Consider the following 20,591-nt stretch of genomic DNA (forward strand, 5'->3'; position numbering starts at 1 on the left):
CTAAACAATTAAACTAGATTTGGTGGGGTGCGCCAGGCCAAGCAACAGTGCAACACTTAGGCAACGTGAGAAAGCCCAGGCAGCAAGCTACCTTGATGAGCCTTCCCCCTAAAAAAATAGAGTTAATATCATGTGGACCAATGGCCCACATATCAGATATCAAACTGATAAGAACAGATACTACACTTGCTCTTAGCCAAAAGGCCGAGAAAGGTATTAGTTTTCAAGTCAATGGGCCTTTGTTTCTATAGCAACTTTCTGGTGTCTCTTTCTTACTTTTTTCTGATGTGGGAAATATTGAACAACAAAAACTAAGATTTGTTGAGCAAAAGCAATATAAGATTTGTTGAGCAAAAGAAATATATAGTCCTCCCAAATAGTCTGCAATTCAATAATATTTTTTAAAACAGGTGAATGTTCAAAGCGTAAAACACATTCAGAAGAACATGGAGTACAAACATATTCACAAATGATGATATTTTATATAGTCTCCCACAAAAACGTTAGTATAATGCTACAAGTGTTAGAGCAAAGGAGTTTTGATGATTGACATATGTGTGTGAAACATGTTAGTCATACTGCTCCTCACATGTGAAGCACATCGAAATAGATGCAAGGCTGACAATGCGTAAAGACAGGAGTGGATAAGCAAGGAAATTCAGATATGCTCTCAACGCTTATCACATGCAGCAAAGAAGTTGAAAGGTGGATAAACACAAACACTTGAAGATTGAGCAAATATCAGAGTCCTACTCGATCAAGGATCAACGAGATATAATGGAACAAGGAGTGAAACTACCTAATAGAGTCCTATTAGAGTCCTATTAAAGAAAGAAAAGCACATCATCTAAACGACTTAAATCAGGAGTTGGCTTAAATACAAGAAACAACATTCAAGTGCTTCACTCATGCACTGATAAGCATCAATCAGCAAATCAGTTCACTAGCTTAAAGAAGAACCTGGTCCTTTACTTAGCAAGTCGTAGACTTTGTGTAATAGGTTGGTTCTTTGAGTTGTACTGAGTCTTAGTTCTAGTCTCAGTGAAATATAAACTGAGTTAGGAGCTGTGTCTTCAAGTTAGGGAACTCAAAGACTTGAGAACACTTATCTTGGAAAGATTTGTGTTATTGTAGAAATAGGAGTTAGAAGTTTAATTCCTAGTTTACAAGAAGTCTTGTAATTTGTAGATTTTTGAGGCTCAAAGTTTTAGTGAAGTTGGGGTTAAATCCTGTAGAGGTACAGGCCCGTGGGTTTTTACATTTCTTGAGCCGGGTGTTTTCCACGTAAAAATATTGGCTTCATACTTTACTTACGTGAACCACGTTAGCTCACTTGTTCCACTGATAGACAACTATTAGAGTAAAACACTAAAATCAGTAGGGTACGCACTCTAACAACGAGGTTCATTAACTTAGTAGAGACAGTTCATTTCATCCCGGACTTACCACAGAATTTAAATACCAAACACTAATGCTACTACTAGACCTCATGAATCCACAAAGAAACATTATTTGCACGCCTAGATATTAAGGATTGATCTGGGGGATCCGCAGCTGTCACCGCTACTAAATGTGAGGTATGTAACTGATCCTCCCTTACCAAGTACTTCAGTAGTCTTTTCTCCAGATCCGATAATGTCCAGGCCAGACTCAGTATAAAGTTGCTTCTCAGGAGTGTCACAGCGTAATCATCGGACAACACCCTCTCAATCATTGCAGTCAAGTTGACCTCTCTGAAATCATAACACTGCTTCAAAACTTGCATAGCTGAATCCATCCACGGGTGTTATGTTAATTGTGGAGATTGCTGTCAAAGTCGAAATAACATATATTAGGTTCTGGAAGAATCCTACAAATGCCTGAAACTTCAGTCATCTCAGCAGCAGTGCTAGATTGAGTACTAACATTTCCAGTGTATAAACTGGATTCACATAATTGGCATCGGCAGATTCAGCTGAAGAAGAATACACATGCCAGTTCTGTTGTGTAACAGCACTATCCATCAAATATGCATTGCTGCCTGCACCAAACTTTACCGAAATAGCTGTCAAGCATGCCCACATCTTCAGAGAGATGGTGATGTGGATATGGTTGAGCCCCAAGAAAGATGAAACTACCACGAGTGTACCTCACAGACTTCACTTTCTGATTAAGTGCATCAGCCAACTTAAGAATGGGTGGGATCGAGAGCAGCAGTTTTGTGGGTGAGAGAATCAGTCTATAAATTTTTGGCTCCGACATTCTAAAGTAGTATTCTAGCTAGCATCCAAAGGCCTCTAGAGATCAATGAAACGGGTGAGTACTTTAGAGGTGGTAGGCATCCGATGATTCAATGAAATAGTTGAGGTGCACAGACACCACAATTAATAATTCCAATAAAAAACAAGTATAAAGGACTCAAAAACAACATATTGCAGAAACATTGAACTAGATTTGGTGGGGTGCACCAGGCCAAAGCAGTAGTGCAACGTTTAGGCGACACATGAAGGCCCAGGCAGCAAGCTACCTTTATGAACCTTCCACATCATAAAATAGAGTTAATATCGTCTGAACCAATGATCCACATTATCAGATATTAAACTGATAAGAACAGATACTACACTTGATCTTAGCCAAAAGGCCGAGAAAGTTAAGAGTTTTCATGTAAATGGGCCTTTGTTTTTGTAGCAACTTGTTTCTTCTGGTGTGGGAAAAGTGAACACCATAAAACTAAAGAACATAACAAAAGGAGCAAAGGAAAAAATATAGTCCTCCTAAATAGTGTCTATAATTCAATAAATATTTTGTAAAAATCATTCTGCATAAAGTTAGGAATGAACTAATAGAAGATAACAGGGTCGGAGCCAAAAGATTTATATAAGAGGATTTAAGAAAATACTAAAATGTCCCAGTTAAGATTTAAACTCTGTGATTTGAAACAACTTATAAACCTCTTTTGCGGCTTCAGTGTAATCTTCCTTTATTTCAACGCTCGTCTTGTCACAGTAAATGTTGCAATTGAATCAGCTCTTGAAGCAATAGGAGTTCTTGGTGTAAGTGTAGCCGCAGTTGAATAAATATTTGTCATGTTTTAATCAAAAAGAAGAAAGATGATAGTGTAGAGTAGAGTAGATTTGGCAGCATGCCATAAGGTTATCCGAGTTCACAAGTGTTCTTGCTATCTAATGGAGTATGTATTCCTGATTGATAACTGAGATATGGAAGATCAGTTTAGTGATTTAGTTTCTGTTTAGGAGAAGATCACAATTCTTTATTAGTTGATTCTTTCCTTATTTGTTTTGTGTTATCTTGTATATATACACATACATATCAATGAAATCAAAACAACTTCATCTTCATTCTCTACATTTATATGGTATCAAAGCCAAAATACTCTTAACAGAGTCCAAGATCCATTTTTTCTTCTTCTTCTTCTTCTCTTTGCAGCAATGGCCTCTTCTAACCCCGTCATTAATGCTGACGTTGCCCCTGTCCTCAAACACTTGATTCAATTTAATCCATCATCCCAGCTGCCCATTAAACTAACTGGCAACACTAATTTTACCATATGGAAAGCCCAGATTGCCATGTTGCTTCATGGCCATGACCTCTATGGTCATCTTGATGGCACCATATTATCCCCTGCTCAAACAATAACAACTAACGGCCTTGAGACAGCCAACACGGCGTAGAAGGATTGGTTTCTTCAGGATAAATTGCTCCAAAATGCTCTCATGGCATCTGTAGATGCCATAATCGCACCCACGGTACCTTCTGCTATCAACTCCAAAGCTGCGTGGGATCAACTTCACACTTCCTTTGCAAAGAAATCGCAAACCCATGTCTTCAGCCTTTGTCACCATCTCAATCGAGTCAATAAGGACAATAAATCCATTGCCGAATATATGCGAGAGATTCGCTCTCTCTGATGAACTCACCATAGCAGGTTCACCCGTCAATAATGAAGAACTAGTGGTGAAAATACTAAGTGGACTCGGGTCAGAATTTCGCGAAATCTCTGCAGCCATACGGGCAAGGGACTCTCCTATTAGCTATGAAGAACTTTTTGACAAGATTCTTGATCATGAACTTTTCCTCAGCTCCATCAGCCCACGCAACAATAGACGCCCATCCAACAATAGTAACTGGCGTCCCCAAGACAGGCAGCCTAATCAAAGCACTCATTCTCAGTATCCAACGGATAATTCCCAGTGGTGTAATCCGATGGATAATTCTTAGTGGCGTAACTTCCCACACCATTCATCACGAGTACATTGTCAACTTTGTGACAAATTTGGACATACAACAAATGTTTGCCGCTTTCGATCCCATAACCACTTTGAAGCAAAAGCAAATTTTGCCGCGCACTCAACGCCGAGTAATCCTTGGATTATTGACTCAGGTGCTTTTCACCACATCACCTCGGATACCAACTCACTCCATAATGTCCAAGAATTCAAAGGTATGGATGCAGTGACAATGGGAAATGGTAATGTGATTCCGATTACTCAAAATGGTAATACTCACTCAACTGCATCAAATATTGCCTTCAAACTTTCTAGTATTTTGTGTGCTCCAGCTATCAAACGCTAACTCATTTCAGTTCATCAATTTTGCAAAGAAAATCTAACCTCCATAGAATTTTTTTCTTTTACTTTTCTTATGAAGGATCTGACTATGGGAGCACCTCTTCTGCATGGCCCGAATAAAGCAGGTCTCTATGAATGGCCATCCCTGACTCGACCAAACATCAACATTGCCATTGATGGACCTTCCTTACATCTCTGGCATCGAAGATTGGGCCATCCCCACTCTCGAGGGTTACTTTCCATTTTAAACAGCTCCCGTCTTTCATATTCTTCAAAAGACAAGTTTACTTATTGTAATTCTTGTTACTGCAATAAAGCTCATAGATTTCCCTTTTAGTCAAACACTTTGTCTAGCAAACATCCATTAGAAATAATTTACAGTGATTTATGAGGTCCATCCCCTGTTCTCTCTATTGATAAAAATTGCTACTATTGTCTATTTGTTGATCAGTACACCAAATACATTTGGTTGTACACAATGAAAAACAAACATGAAGTGCAAAAACACTTTCAAAGCTTACATCCTATGCTTGAAAAATATTTTGGTCACAAAATCCTCTTACTTTACACTGATGGAAGCAGAGAATATAAAGTCATGGAACCATACATTAGTTCTAATGGCATACAACACCTTGTCTCTCCCCCTCCCCATACTCCTCAATGGGTTGCCTTGGCTGAAAGACGTCATCGATACCTTATTGGGACTGTTAAAATGTTGCTTCATCAAGCAAGTTTGCCCTTCAATTTTTGGACATTTTCCTGCCATCATGCTGCCTTTCTCATTAATCGCCTGCCTACTGCCACTCTTAATAACAAGTCCCCATTTGAAGTTCTTTTCAACAAAACACCTGCTTATGAATCTCTCTGTACATTTGGATGTCTATGCTACCCATGGTTATGACCATATACCCAAAATAAATTAGAACCATATTCCAAACCTTGTGTTTATCTCGGTTTCTCCGTCACTCATCATTGCCATCAGTGTTTTGACCCCACCAGCTCTAAACTTTTTCTCTCACGGGATGTAAAATTTTTAGAAGAAATTTTCCCATTTGATAATATTTTTTCTCAGGTGAAACAAAGCTTTTCATATTTAAATTGGGAAAACACTTTAAAACATCAAAATCCAGATGTGGAAATTGGTTCCACCGCTATTAATCCTGTCTCACCTTGCTTTGTCCCACTATTCCGAACAGGCCAGTTGCACACCAAGATACCTGCTCAGTTCGCACCGCACAGGGAAATAACCCAGGGTCACCACTCCGGGATGAGGTAATCCTCAAACTACTTCCCTATTCCCTGTTATTGATACCCAACCATCCCACTTCATATTTCAAAGCCCACCCCCTACCTTCTCTGTGTATCCTTGCTCTCTACATCGCCAACCACCAGTTACTCATGTTTATCAGCGTCGCCCAAAGCTATCACTATCCCTCCATGCTAATAGAGGTGTGAGCAGTTGCTCTCTTAACTTGCCTCCACCCACTGAACCCATAGTTCAAGTTCCACAAATAGAGCAAAATTGTGTAGTAACAAGGTCACAAAATAACATTGTCAAGCGGCAAAATTTTTTGACTACATTGGCCAAATAACCCAGTCTGTACCTACCATTTTACCTGTAACCCACAAATAAGCACAAAAATTATCATATCGGAGAGATGCTATGTACGCTGAGTATGATGCACTAATAGAAAACCATACTTGGGAGTTGGTTCCACTGGACCACACCAGAAATATTGTTCCATGCAAATGGTTGTTTCAAATCAAAACAAAGGTTGATGGCTCCATTGATAGGTACAAAGCACATTTGGTTGCAAAAGGGTTCACCCAAATACCTGGGATTGATTTTCATAAAACATACAGTCCAGTGGTTAAACCAACCACAATTCGGACCATCCTCACCGTCGTTGTACAAAAAAGTTAGCCCTTACATTAGGCGAGATGGTTGGTATGATCGCCTTTCAATGACAACTGAACTAACTTTCACTACTTGAGAAACACTGCTCAAGCAGATAGATACTGAAAACAACCTGAAGAAGTTTCTACCAACACAACATGTGATACCTTTATTAAGCAATCACACGTTCTGAGCTAAGGTGCACAATCTTAGGTAGTCTTCCAGCTAGGAAACAAAAACATCATGGCTTACTACGATGAATTCCAACAACTCATCTTGAAACTTGATCATAGATGGGAACAAGTGAGTCATGACATCATACGATTCAAGGTGGGGTTGGATAGAGATATTACTTCACAATTTACCTTACACAAGTTTAACACAATTGATGCTATTTTCCAAGCCACCTTAGAGATTGAGAGAGAGATACAGAGAAGGGTGGGCAGTAAGTTCAAGGGGAAATCACCCTCGGATTGGCACAAGGACAAGATTGACTCATCCAATGAGGAGAAACCTGAGGCCAAGCTGATCCAAGATGAGACCAAGGTTTCCCAAAGGTATCTTTCGACAAATGATGGTAAACCAAATTCTACTTCTTGTCCTAAAGGATTTCAATATTTTAAATGTCAAGGGTGGAGGAACAAAGCTAATGAGTGCCCAAACTAGAGAAATATAATCCTTAGGGAAGGAAAATTGTATTACCTTGGTGAGGAGGTGGGGTTTGCAATGAATGAGTTTGATGAAAACGCTCAAGATGGAGAGCAAGAAGCCGAGGTAGAAATAGATGAAGGTGTGGAAGATATTTGGCCGGTTGATGGAGAGTGTGTAGTACCCTTGTTTATGGCAAGGAGAATCATGCTTAGTGATGTTTTAGAAGAGGAAATTGAGGGTGAGGATGATGAAGAAGAGGAGGAGCCGAGATTTCAAGAAGTGGGATTTACCCACAAAGACACTTTGATGCTTACTAACCGAGATGCTAGCACTTTGCCTAGCATCCATTCTTCTTATGTACAGGTTGAAGGACATCCAAGCCCAAGGAGCAAGCTTGATGATCTCATGACACCCTTGGTTGAATATCCTAACCTTGGGAGGAGCCGAGAAAAGATTATTCGAAGAGGATAGCTTGCGGGTGAAGATTGCTTGAGTTTGAGGTCAAAATCCTCTCAAGATGGAGAGAATGATACAAGTGTGATCTCGTAGATGGACCCTTTTTGTGTATGTCAAAGGAAACTGAGAGAAGGCCCGAGCTTAAGTGTGGGAGAAGACAAAAACCAATCTTGTGTGTGCACTAAAGGGGTGGCCTTGAAGCCTTATTCATTAAAAGGGCACCTTTGTTATTTTAAGTCTTTTGGGGAATGTAATATAAATAGAACCACTTAGGGTTTTATTCACTTAGTTGATCATATTTTGATACTTGTAACATTTGCAACACTTTAGTTCTCTCTTAAGAGCTCCAATCGAAACTAGGGCTAGACAAGTGAAGATTCACTTGTGTTTGCATATTGGCTTGAAAAGTTGGTGTTTAGAGGAGGTAAAGTCCCTCTTGTGTCAACGTAGAGTTAGGTTTGTGTCTCGGATAGTGTTTAAGGGTCTAAGAGTGTAACAATTCTTGGGTTCTTAAGATTGTCCCTTCTTTTGGTCTAACTATTTATCTTGTATCTTGTTGAATCCGTGGTTCCTTGTTGTTGTTAATGTACATGTAGCCTTCTTGTTATTGTAATCTTGTTGTTTATGTTTTGACATAGTGAAGCCTTGTGGGGACTCTTCGATTCACTATAGTCCTTGTAATCTTGTATTCTCCATCTACTTTGTTGAATATTGTTGTTGTTGTCTTGAAAACATAGAGAAGTTGAGTGGGGCCTTTGATTCTCTATTGTTTTTTATCTTGTAGATCTCTTGAATCTGTGTTGTGTGTTCGTTCTTGTATCAGGAAATATATAACAAAACAAAATCATGGTCATAAGTCTGACATAAATTCAAAAATGGAAAATAAAATCCAAAACCATCTAATAACATCTGAAAATTGTTTGCGAAATCTCTACTACATAACTAATAGCAACTGTCTAAAGACTGGGACAAGGCCCCCAGTAGGCCAAAACCCTGACTAATGATAAATATGTGAAAATAAATAGGCCTTCTGAAATATAGAAGGCTCACCAATTGGACTCTGCAATTCTGTCTGAAGAAATCTACTGCTTATCAATGCCCCTAGATTGTGCCTCGGAACTTGGAAGGTAGGGGGTCAATACAGATTAACTGGTACGCAGAGCAATCTAAAATAAAGCTTTTATATAAATAAAATAATTGAGAGCTATTCATAAAAAATCTTATAAGATATAAGTTCGAAACACATGGGCATTATTGATAAAATCATAAAAAAACTTTCTATCACTGCAATTCATGATCTTTGTATTACTTCTAGTTAGGTGGCACTCCTCTACAAGTTTGATATTCCACAGGCTATATGGAATCCGCCATTGGCTCGGCGGGGAAGCCCCCAACCCAAGTGTGCTGCAAGGGTTGGAGTGTCTGAGTCTGATATGCCATAAGGCACTAGGCCAGCGTATAATAATATACTCGGATCGGCAAATCACGGTTTTGGGAAATGAGTTGTCTGAAATCGTGCGTTCTTTGGTGAACCACCTAAGCTCTTTTTATGTCCAATTTTAGTCTTTTCTGAAACATGCATCATTCTAGTTTCAAAATCTAAAAATTTGATTTCAAACATACATTCTATTATGTTATGAATTAACATGACATTATCTAAGTTGGTATCGTCACACCAAGACTTGCAAGTCCTATTTCTGAGCCATAATTCATCATGCATGATTCTTTCATCAAAACTCAATTCAGACCACCCAAACATGCAAATAGTATAAGAGATTTCATGTTTCGAAAGCACAAGTCAAAACTATTCAAAGGTTATCATTCTTTCAATAACGATGTGGTGATTCTGAAATCTTTGTCAAATCATGCAACTCTTTCCCTTAGATATTCATATTCAATATTTATCAATACAAACAACCCTCTCTTTTGAATTCAAAAATCATATTCAAGTCATAGCAATAATCAAGACATTTCATACCATGCTTTTCAAGATGCATTTCAAAACAATTCATATCATATGAAAGATGGAAAAACCATAACAAGAGAGGGATTCATTACAATTCATGCTCTCAATTGAATATTCAACCTTAAAAATATGTATACATAGATGTAGAATTTTAAATCAATTTGGGGAAAGGCCTAAAGACCAAAACAATGCCATCGAGACTTCTAAAACATGACTATAAATCATAAATCTAAAACCCTTTTCGTTAAAATCATGATTTCTATGCCCATGAGATTTTTAGGAAAACCCCACGTACCTTAATTTATGACTCTTGAATGAACTCGTGCTTTAGGGATGCTATTCAAACAATTGATGGGTGCTTCTTGTAGCCCTCACAATGGGGATTCCGAATCTCAAAGAATTATTAAAAACCCATGGTGAAATCTTAAGATATTTTGATCTTTGGGTTGAAACCGTAAGAAGTATTCTTGAGAGAATTTGAGAGAATGAGGGTATAATTTGGTTATTAGAGGCTGAATCTCATGTTATTGGGGCTATTTAAGGGTGGTAAATGACCCAAATATCCCTATTGGACACGAAGCTTGACTGCAGGAAATTACACTGGCAGGAATAGGCAGGGCGCCTCCTCGATTATCGCCCTAGCTTACTGCCTCTCATGAAAATGGCTGTAACTTTTCATTCAGGTATCGTATTTTGGAAAAGTTGGTATTTTTGTAAAGATAATTAGAAGATATTTCATTTGATATATAGTAGGTTCTTTAATTCATTATATACAAAGAGTTATGGTTGATTGAAGTTGACCCAAGTTTCGACGCTACTCAACTCGAACGATAGGAAAGCTTTCAACTCGTCCTTGAGTTAGGGGACCTCTACGATCTCAATTCATGCTCAAATAGGTTCCCACACTCCATAATTGATTAACATACCAAATTTACATAAGATTTAAGGCTTTTGGATCATCTACGCATAGAAGTGACGATTTTTGTTCTAGCCCGAAATACGGGGTGTTACAAAGGCCCAGGCAAGATATAGCCCTCCCAAATAGTATACAATTCAATAAATATTTGCAAAGCAACTTATATTGAATAAAGGTCAGAATTGACCAATAGTTCCTAACCTTCCTCTATAGTGGACTATGTCCTAAGTACAGACTATGAAGGATTAGGTAAGATGGTTGATATGATTGCCTTGCAATTACAACTGAACTTTCACCACATGATGACACCAAACAAGCAGGTAGATACTAAAAAAAATATGAAGAAGTTTCTATCACCACACTGTGTGAGGTTATACTTTCACAAGTAAGACCTTTATTAAGGAATTACATGTTCTGAGCTAAGGTACACATACTAAGGTAGTCTTTTATCTAGCATCCAATGGTGTCTAGACATCAAAACTCTTTCATTATGAAGTAAAGAAAAATTCAGTTAAGCATGACTATGCATATCTGTTTTTGTCTTGCTAAAAATTAATCATGGTGCTCAACCTAATGCATTGACCACTAGGCCACACCCTTGGATGCACAAAATAAAAAAGTACTAAAAGTAGAGTGTACTCAACAAATATAAAAGTAATATAAACCTTTCCTTTCATATGATAGTTTTATCTGTAACTCAGGGAACTGAACAAAAAATAGGACATACTAATCTCTGAGTATACATGATATTTAGTTACAACACCTAAGCAAATAGTGAACTTTTGTATTTTTTTACTGATACGGGTCAAATGGTCACCTTAGATTTCGATGACATCATTCGAAGTAAGTACATGGGGCATCAAACTTTGGTTGCATTGAGGACAAGGAATCCTATATGGAGGGGCCGATTTGAGTACACCAAAGAGCAATTCCGCCTGTGGAAGATTGCTTGGAGCATTGAAGATTGAAGACTCATGGTTTCGGGCCCTTCATTAAGGGCATTTTGTTCATTTAGCCTTGTTCAAGTAATACTCCATGGCCGCCTCACCTCATTAAGGGTATTGGAGTCATTTTGTCTCCCATTATGTAATAAGGCTATATATAGTCTCTTTTAGGTCTTTTCTATTTAATTTTTTGAATGATGAATATGTGAAAGACTTCTTCTCTCTTTGAGAGTATAACACCTTTAGTGTAGGGCTTGGAAAAGCCATTAGTGAATGTCTTGGAAAAGCCATTATTGATCTTTGCTTAGAAACAGTGGTTGTAAGGTGGAGTTGATTCTCTTAGCGGTCATCGTAAGAAGATTGGTGTTTGTTGTTGCGAGTTTAAGGGTCTTATCTTTTAATACACGGTTTGGTTCTTCTTTCTTCATAATTTCTTATGTCATCTTATCTATCCCTTTATCTTATTGCATTTGTGTGTTTGTGTCTTATCTTCTTATTCTCAGATTCTTTGTGTTGCTGCCCATGCTTGTTTTATATCTTGTCCTTAGTTTTCTCATGTTGTTCTTGGCTGGTTTGTTTTTATTATCGTGTCCCTTATCATTTGGTATCAGAGAAAGGATTGATTTGGTTCCTACGGAATCAATCTTGGACTTGTTAACTAGAAAATCACAAAAAAATGTTGAAAAACCGAAAATCCAAAAAAAACATTCTGTTCCATTTTTGGTGTCTAGGCCGAAATTTGTATCTTATATTTAGGAGATTTTTATGTTTTGCTTTTTTCTAGTATTAGCCCCTTCTTTACTAACACTAAAGAGTCAAGATCCGAATTTTGAGTCATTTTCGAGTTGTTCTTAAACTTTGATGGTTGCTGCTTTTTGAGGATTGATGGCTTAAAAGTGTGTTGTTGATGTTTGTTGTTGAGGATGTGGGCTTGAAACGTGTTTTTGTTGTTGTAGAGTTCAACGTGAGCCAAAAGAAACAAAAATCATTCAATTTGGAGCTCATTTGGGTTGGTTTCCATTCTTGAATGTTCTTGTTGTTCTTCATGTATTGCTGACCAAGAACATTCAAAAGGAAGTGGTTTGATCTAAAAGGGTAAAGAATGGAGTGTGGTTTTGTGTTTGTCTTGAAAGACACAATTCCAAGACATCCAAAAAGAAAAGGGGACAAAAGGGCTTTCAAAAGTCTTGTTTACCAAAAGGGAGTAAAAGCTTATTCCAAGACTAACAAAAGAGGAAAGAGCCAACAACCTTTCAAAAAGGTGTCTTTCCAAAAGGGTGCAAGAAAGTCAACCCTTTTTGAAATTAAAAAAAAAAAAAAAGATCCAAGTCTTGTTGTTTCTCTCCCAAAGCTGATTTTCACCATTTCAAATTAAAATTTGACCAATCCAAATTGCAAACGACCACGTCACCAAAGTGCCACATCATCACCCCCTAAAAACAAACTTAGGCTCAAAATTTCAGATTTCTAAGTTTCTTTTTTTTTGTATCCTTAGTTTCATTTCTTGATTCTAATACTAATTAGCAACTATTAATCACCTACTAGATTGTGAATTAGTTGTTTGAGTCTGCTTTTTTTTTTTTCGTACTTTTGTTCTTTGTGTGCTTTTCTCGTTTTGATTCGTTGAACTTCTTTGTTTCAAGTTCGTAAGTAGAATTTTTTATTTTGTGTCTTGAGTCGATCGAACAAGAATATATTCCTACCTCTAAGTAGTGATTGACACCTTATTGACTACCAGAGTATAAGCAACTTTCAATATTCACCGCTCCGATTGTGAGAATCACAAAGGTGAGTGTATACGAGTGTTGGAGAGGAGCTTTAACTACTAATTTTTTTTTTTTGTAGGTTTTAAAGGTGATATAAGGGAAACATGTCTTCGATAGCCGAGGATTATTGTGACTACAACATGGGAGACTATGATTGTAGTGAAGGATTTTATAGATACGAAGTTGAGGGAGATTGTCGGGGCTATGAAAATAGCCATGATCAAAACCTGGGCAGATTTGAGGGTCACGGTATTAGGGAAAAAATAAGGAGAATGAAGTGCCTAGCGCTTGTGGGGAATATAGGGATGATGTAAGACCTTGTGATGGTTCTTGTGATGAAATTGAGGTATATGAGGATTCTTACACTTCCCACACCGAACCTAAATTTGATGTTAGTTATAACCCTTTCATTCGCAAAGCTTATGAGAGCTTTGATGAGAGTATATGTGGAGTGTGAAAATTCATTTTCTTTACCTAGTAGTACTTTTTATCAAAATCGAAATGGTGTGAATGGTTATCCTAGCTATAGTAGAGGTTGTCCCACGAGAAGAAGAGGATATGCATCACCAAAACCAACGGGTAATCATGTGCCTTACAATGTTTATCCGAGAAAGAGTGCTGGAAAGTTGACCATTTGTGGGATACCGAGCTACCTCATTGTGTTAAATGATAGGTACTATAGAAACTATATCCTTCCATCCATGGTTGACTACTTGGGGTTGTTTTGAGAGCCTTTACTTATAAGATCAATTTATGTCCACCTAGTGTTGAAGCCTATATGTTTAATAGAAGTACATCATCTTGTGTAATTGGTGTTGATCAACTTATTTGTGAAAATAGTCCACCACTTGAATATGTGTGTGATTTGATTAATAGAACTCAAGTGAGTGAAATACTTGAAAATGTTGGTCAACAAAATAGGAGTGAACCCGAGAGCTATTCTTGGGATAATCTTGTACTTAAAACCTCTTTGAAACTTGATATTGATCTGTTAAAGAGTGAAGAACTTTCTTATTCAAAATCTACTCGTGAGATAGATCATGCTCTCTTTAGGTATAATGTCTTGTTTGAAGATGATATACATACTCCTAGGGAACCTAGTGGAGAAATAATGGTATAGATTGGCTTTAGCCGATATGCTAATCCACTATGGTATGACAACATTCCTCCTAAAGATGAAAATTTCTTTTTGAAAGATAAGAGTACTCTTAAGGGTAAGGAATGTGTAGTCCTTCTTGAAAACCCAAGGGCAAAGGTGCCATTGACTCCTTGGGGTAATGTTTCTAAATGCGCATCTTTGCTTGATACACTTGTGTTTGAGTTACATGAATATCAATGGATGCCGAGTTATTATTTATTTGCAAGAAGGAAAGTGTATGTGCTTAATTGGATTGTCTTCATCCATGTATATCTCTATACTTGATTCCTTTCTATACTACCTCTTTGCCTATGATGACATCCATACTAGTTTTGGATTTGTTTTATGTAGAGGTAGGAAATTTGTTGGTAAGTCCACTTGTGTGAGTAATAGTGTTATATGGATCTCGTGGACTTTAGAACCAATTGAATCACCACCCTTGGTGTGGTCTCTTGATGAGATAAAAAGTCAATTGTGTCTTGCGGCTCATAAGATCCTAATTCTACCTTTTGGACCGAGTGATTCGATTAAGACCCTTGTAGCTTTCTTATCTCTTGGTGATTCCCGTAACCAAATCCTTTGTACATTTTTCATTGAGTATTTAATATTTAGTTCAAAGGATCCTTCATTATATTTTAAATATGTGCAACCTTGGCATGTTGAGATGATTTATCGTGCTAATCCGAACCCTCATTCCATGAGGAGTTTATATTCGTTTGTCCTTTCTTCTACTTTTCAAGGTTTGGATTTGAGGTCAAATACTTTTCAAGAAGGGGAGGATGATACGGGTTAAATGGCCGCCTCAGCTTTTGATGAAATTATTCGAAGTCAATACGTGGGGCATCAAGCTTTGGTCGCATTGAGGACATGTGATCCTACATGGAGGGGTAGATTTGAGTACACCAAATAGCCATCCCGCATGTGGAAGATTGCTTGGAGCATTGAAGATTGAGGACTCACGGTTTTGACCAATTCATTAAGGTCATTTTGGTCACTTAGCCTTATCCAAGTAACACTCCATGGCCACCCCACCTCATTAGGGGTATTGGAGTCATTTTGTCCCCCATTATGTAATAAGGCTATATATAGTCTCTTTTAGGTCTTTTCTCTTTAGTTTTTTGAATGCTGAATATGTGAAATACTTTTTCTCTATTTTAGAGTATAACACCCTTAGTGTAGGGCTTGGAAAATCTATTAGTGTAGGGCTTGGGAAAGCCATTATTGATCTTTGCTTAGAAATGGTTGTTGTAAGGTGGAGTTGATTTCCTTAGCGGTCACCGTAAGAAGATTGGTGTTTGTTGTTGCGAGTTTAAGGGTTTTATCATTTAATACATGGTTTGGTTCTTCTTTCTTTGTAACTTCTTAGAGAAAATGGTCAAATACCCCTCCAACCTTTATCCCAAATCCCAACTACACAACTATAATTTGAAGAGGTCCTATGACCCCTCTGAACTATTTAAAAATGGAATATATACCACCAAACACTGACGCCCAGATACGTAATGGAAAGTGAGCAATACACACCTGCCATGTAATGCCACCTAATTTCCACATAATATTATTTTTTATATAAAAATTAATTATTATTCTTTTATATATATATATATATAAAAGAATAAAAATAAATATATATATATATATATATATATATATATTCTCTTCTTTGAATTTCCCTTTCTATTTCCCATTTTTCTTTCCTTTTGGAAGTATTTTTGGAAGCACAGGAATCCGAATTAATTGAGGAAAAGGACCAGATTTTGATTCATGAATATGTTCAGATTTCCAAAAATTCATGTGAGCAACTCAGCTTGAATCAACTAAGTTGGCATCGTCGCCGCCGTCAAATCGCGAATACACCACTACCTGCTGTCATCGCTGGAGCTTCGGTGACTTTTGGCATCGCGGACCACTCCCAACAGGTGCGCCACCTTAATGCGAGCACACCTCAATAAAAATCATCCAAAACTGATACTCCAATCGCCATGAAATCATATTTGAGAATAGCCCCGCCACTGACGAACTCCGGTGAAGGCGGCACCGCCACTTTCCACCACCAATCGACGTAACACCACCACCAAATTTTATTTTATCTATTGCACCAATTTTTGAAATTATTGTTAATTTTGTAATTTTGATGGAATTGAAGATAGACCCATTTGGGGTGTGTGTTCTTGAAATGGAATGGAATTAGTTATTTATTTTTTATGGAATTTCAGAATTCGGTGTGTGTGTGGGGAGCAGCCATGGTGTTTTGTGTTTTGTTGAAGAGAAGAAATAAAATGAAGAAGAAGAAGAAGAAATTTCATTGATGAGTTCTTGGTGCCATTGTTTGTGAAGAAGAAGAATTAAAGAGAAGAAGAAAGAAAAATGCCATTGATAAGTTCTTGGATGTCATTGATGTCATTGTTTGTGAAGAATAATAATTAAAATTATATATATTTATTTAAAGAAGAAGAAGAATTGAGGAATAAGAAAGAAAATGAATTGAAGAAGAAGAGAAAGAAAATAAATAAAGAAAAATAATAATTAAAATTATATATATTTATTTAAAGAAATATTAAAATTAAATTTTTAATAAAAAAATCGGTTTTCACTCTCTTTAAAGAAAGTGAAACGCACATTCTTGTCACGTCAGCGTTTTGGGGGTATATATTCCATTTTTAAATAGTTCGGGGGGGGGTCATAGGGCCTCTTTAAAGTATAGTTGTGTAGTTGGAATTTGGGGTAAAGGTTGGAGGGGTATTTGACCATTCTCTCTAACTTCTTGTGTCATCTTATCTATCATTTATCTTATTGCATTTATGTGTTTGTGTCTTATCTTCTTATTCTCAGATTCTTTGTGTTGCTCCCGTGCTTGTTTTGTATCTTGTTCTTGGTTTTCTCTTGTTATTCTTGGCTGGTTTGTGTTGTCCCTTATCATTTACTTTGTTGTTCTTTGCTGGTTTGTGTTTATTATCGTGTCCCTTATCATTTACTTCTTATTAACTCTACTGCAGTCATGGACTTCCATAAGACTAACTCAAGTTGTTGATTACTAGACTAACTTGGGCCATGACAACAGACTACCAAAACATTGAACATAGTATTGGCAGGCCGTGCCAGACCTAAGCAGTAGTGCAATGCTCAGGCGTCGCTTGAAGGCCTAGGCAGCAAGCTACCTTGATGAGCCTTTCCCCTCAAAAAATAGAATTAATATCGTGTGGGCCAATGGCCCACATATCAGATATTAAACTGATAAAAACAGATACTACACTTGATCTTAGCAAAAAGGCAGAGAAAGGTATGTATTTGAAAGGCAATGGTCCTTTGTTTTTATATCAACTCTCTACTGTCTGCTTCCAATCTTCCTCTGATGTGGAACTCTGGAGAACATAACAAAAGGGGCAAAGGCCAAAATATGGTCCTCCCAAATAGTCTATAATTCAATAAATATTTTGTAAAGCCATTCATTTTAAATACAGATCGGAACAAACCAATAGAAATAATCACTGTCGGAGCCAAAAATTTGTATAAGAGGATTCATGAAAAGACTGAACTTTCACAGTTAAGATTTGAGTTTTGACTTGAAACAACTTTTATACCACTTTTATGGCTTCACTACAATGGATTGACTAGTCTGTTCTCCGGCAGGTTGGCACGAGCTTCCCTTGGCATACTTCGTTATCATTACTAAGACAAGTAAGTAGGAATTCATCCCAGATAAACTACTGTTATAGTTCTATCGCATCGAGGAAAATTCCTATTTCCACTTCCAGGTTAGGCACCCTTCGCTCTAACAAAAGTGAGAGGTCTTCGTCGGGACCCATGCTAGATATTAGATTCAATATTCAAAAAGTCTTTAATATATTTTCTTGTTTCACGTTAGGGATCCAAAGTTGCTCATTTTGCATAATATATAATTCTATCAAAGAGGATATCTAGCTACATCCGGACATAATATAAACTCAATACATAACCCTTCTTCCCAACCTCTCTCTTCACAGGACAATTTTTTCTAGCACAGACAATGAAGTGTTGGGCAGAATTGTTGATGTGGTTCATATCAGAGCCTTACAATTAGAGCTAAAATAAAGTGCACATTCTAAAGTAGTCTTCTAGCTAGCATCCAACAGTGTCTAGCTGTCACAACCCGAACTAGGGCCTGGCCATGACGGACATTCCAAACCATGAAGCAACAAACGTCCTACTCTATCTAGTAGTCATGCACAACATTCATATCATAAGAGAATATGCGGAAATACAATCTTATACGAAAACATGGTCATTAACTCTGAGTTTCAAGACATGAGTTACCAATTAAAACATCTGAATAAGATCTGACTCAGTTTGAGAAATCTCTACTACATCTCAAAACTGTTCTGAAAACTGAGACAAAGCCCCCAGTAGACCAAAACAATGGAATAATATAATCTGAAATAACAGGCCTTCTGGAACAAAGAAGGCTCACCACTGCACGGATCACTTCTCTCTGGAATACTCTATTGATTTGCCAGAGCCTTGGACTGAGACTCCAAACCTGGGAGGTAAGGGGTCAATACAGATGTACTGGTACGCAGAGAAGATCCAAAATAATAGTAAACATATAACATATATAAGAGCAATTTAAAATAGATCATAAACATATCATATAGTAATAAATCTCATGGTTATTTTTGAAAGACTCTGTAAAATCATTTGAACTCTGTGACACTCTTCGTTTTACTTTTGCGCTAAGTGGTATACCCTACAACTCCGAAATTCCATGGGCTATATGGAATCCGCCATTGACTCAGTGGGAAATCCTCCAACCCAAGTGTACCGCAAGGGTTGGAGTCTCTAACTCTGCAACGCCATACGGCCATCGCCAGCATAAAAATAATATACCCGAATCGGCAAATCACGATTTTAGGCTAAGAGTTACTTGAACTCTAGCCCTCTTCAGGCAACCACCTAACTCTCTTTATGCCTATTTTTAACTCTTTAAGACATGAATTCTCTGAAAACATACTCTGAAAATTCTAACTCTGTTATGGCATAAATTTATATAGTATTGTCATACCATTAACTTGAAAGTCACATCTATGAGCCATTATTAGCATATAATAATCTCTATTTCAAAACGTAAATCTGGGACCACCATATCAATAAGTCATTTCAAGAAACTCTTTCTTAAAGCTCATGTAAACATATGCAAGAACCTCTCTTTTTCAACATTCAAATACACAAGGTGGTCATGTCAAAAATGTCAATCACATGAAATTCTTTCTTTTTAAGATAAGAACAAAATCGTACCAAGAAACTCCCTCTCATCATCAACAAAATCATGTTAAATACTTAAACATTGAAAAGATCCCCTTCAAATCATTAAACAAGCATCTTAAATCATTCCCAACAAGTTCATCAACTCTAAATCATCAAAGAGAGGGATTTCAATAATAATGTTCTCTATCAAATCTTCAACATCATACATATTCATATAGGTTTAAATCAATTTAAGGGGGGAAGGCCTAAAGGCCAAAACAACAATATCATTAAACATGCATAAAGCATAATAAAATCATGGATCTCAAAACCCCTTTAACAAATTCATGCTTGATGATTTTTAAATCATAATTGGGTGTTTTCAACAAGCCCATGTAGTTTTAGGATAAATCCCACATACCTCAATTTAGAAATTTGATGGATGATTTTTGAAGCCTAAAGTTTGGGAATTTCAAATCTTCACTCAGTTTCGAAAACCCATGGTTGAATCTTGATGTAATTGGGTTTTTAATTTGAAACCCTAGAGAGTGTTCTTGTGAATTTTTGAAGAGAATATGAATAATGTGGTCAGTTGGGAGTATAATCCCGTGTTTAAGCTGATAAGGGGGTGGAAAATACCTAATATACCCTTAATGAGATAGAATAAAATATAATTTGGAGCCCAATTTTATGGGCCACCATAATGCGCCACAATCGCGGTGGCTTACTGGAATTTCAATGCGATGCGCCACAATCGCGCTAGGCTACTGAAATTTGACAATTGTTAAATAGACCTCCTCCACGATGTGCCAAGCACAAAAATGACGGTGTTTTCAACTAGGACTTAAATTAGCCATAATTTCTTGCCCGGGTATCGGATTTTGGCGAATCTTAAATCGGCGGAAAACTTATCAAATTTCCCATATGATGAAAAGTCAAAATTAGGAAAAATTAATTTTCTAGTCTTTAACTCTAAGAGAATATTACCACAAGCTAACTCATGGAAGATGCGGGGTGTTACATTATCCCCCCTTAGGATCATTCATCTCCGAATGATGACGCAGAACAC

At 37.2% G+C, this 20,591-nt stretch overlaps 3 non-coding genes and 1 pseudogene across 3 annotated transcripts; all 4 read right to left on the minus strand.

The window, feature by feature from the left end:
• Window positions 1–22: 22 nt before the first annotated feature.
• Window positions 23–217, minus strand: LOC124888406. Its single transcript, XR_007046526.1, has one exon. It is a non-coding gene; the product is annotated as a U2 spliceosomal RNA (small nuclear RNA).
• A 1,303-nt stretch (window positions 218–1,520) lies between these two features.
• Window positions 1,521–2,241, minus strand: LOC107854499 (annotated as a pseudogene).
• Window positions 2,242–2,436: 195 nt separating this feature from the next.
• Window positions 2,437–2,633, minus strand: LOC124888408. The gene has a single exon (XR_007046528.1). It is a non-coding gene; the product is annotated as a U2 spliceosomal RNA (small nuclear RNA).
• A 14,759-nt stretch (window positions 2,634–17,392) lies between these two features.
• On the minus strand, window positions 17,393–17,586 carry LOC124888410. Its single transcript, XR_007046530.1, has one exon. It is a non-coding gene; the product is annotated as a U2 spliceosomal RNA (small nuclear RNA).
• Window positions 17,587–20,591: the final 3,005 nt, after the last annotated feature.

Source organism: Capsicum annuum, chromosome 10 (genome assembly GCF_002878395.1).
Source record: "Capsicum annuum cultivar UCD-10X-F1 chromosome 10, UCD10Xv1.1, whole genome shotgun sequence".
In the NCBI taxonomy this organism is placed as follows: Eukaryota; Viridiplantae; Streptophyta; class Magnoliopsida; order Solanales; family Solanaceae; genus Capsicum; species Capsicum annuum.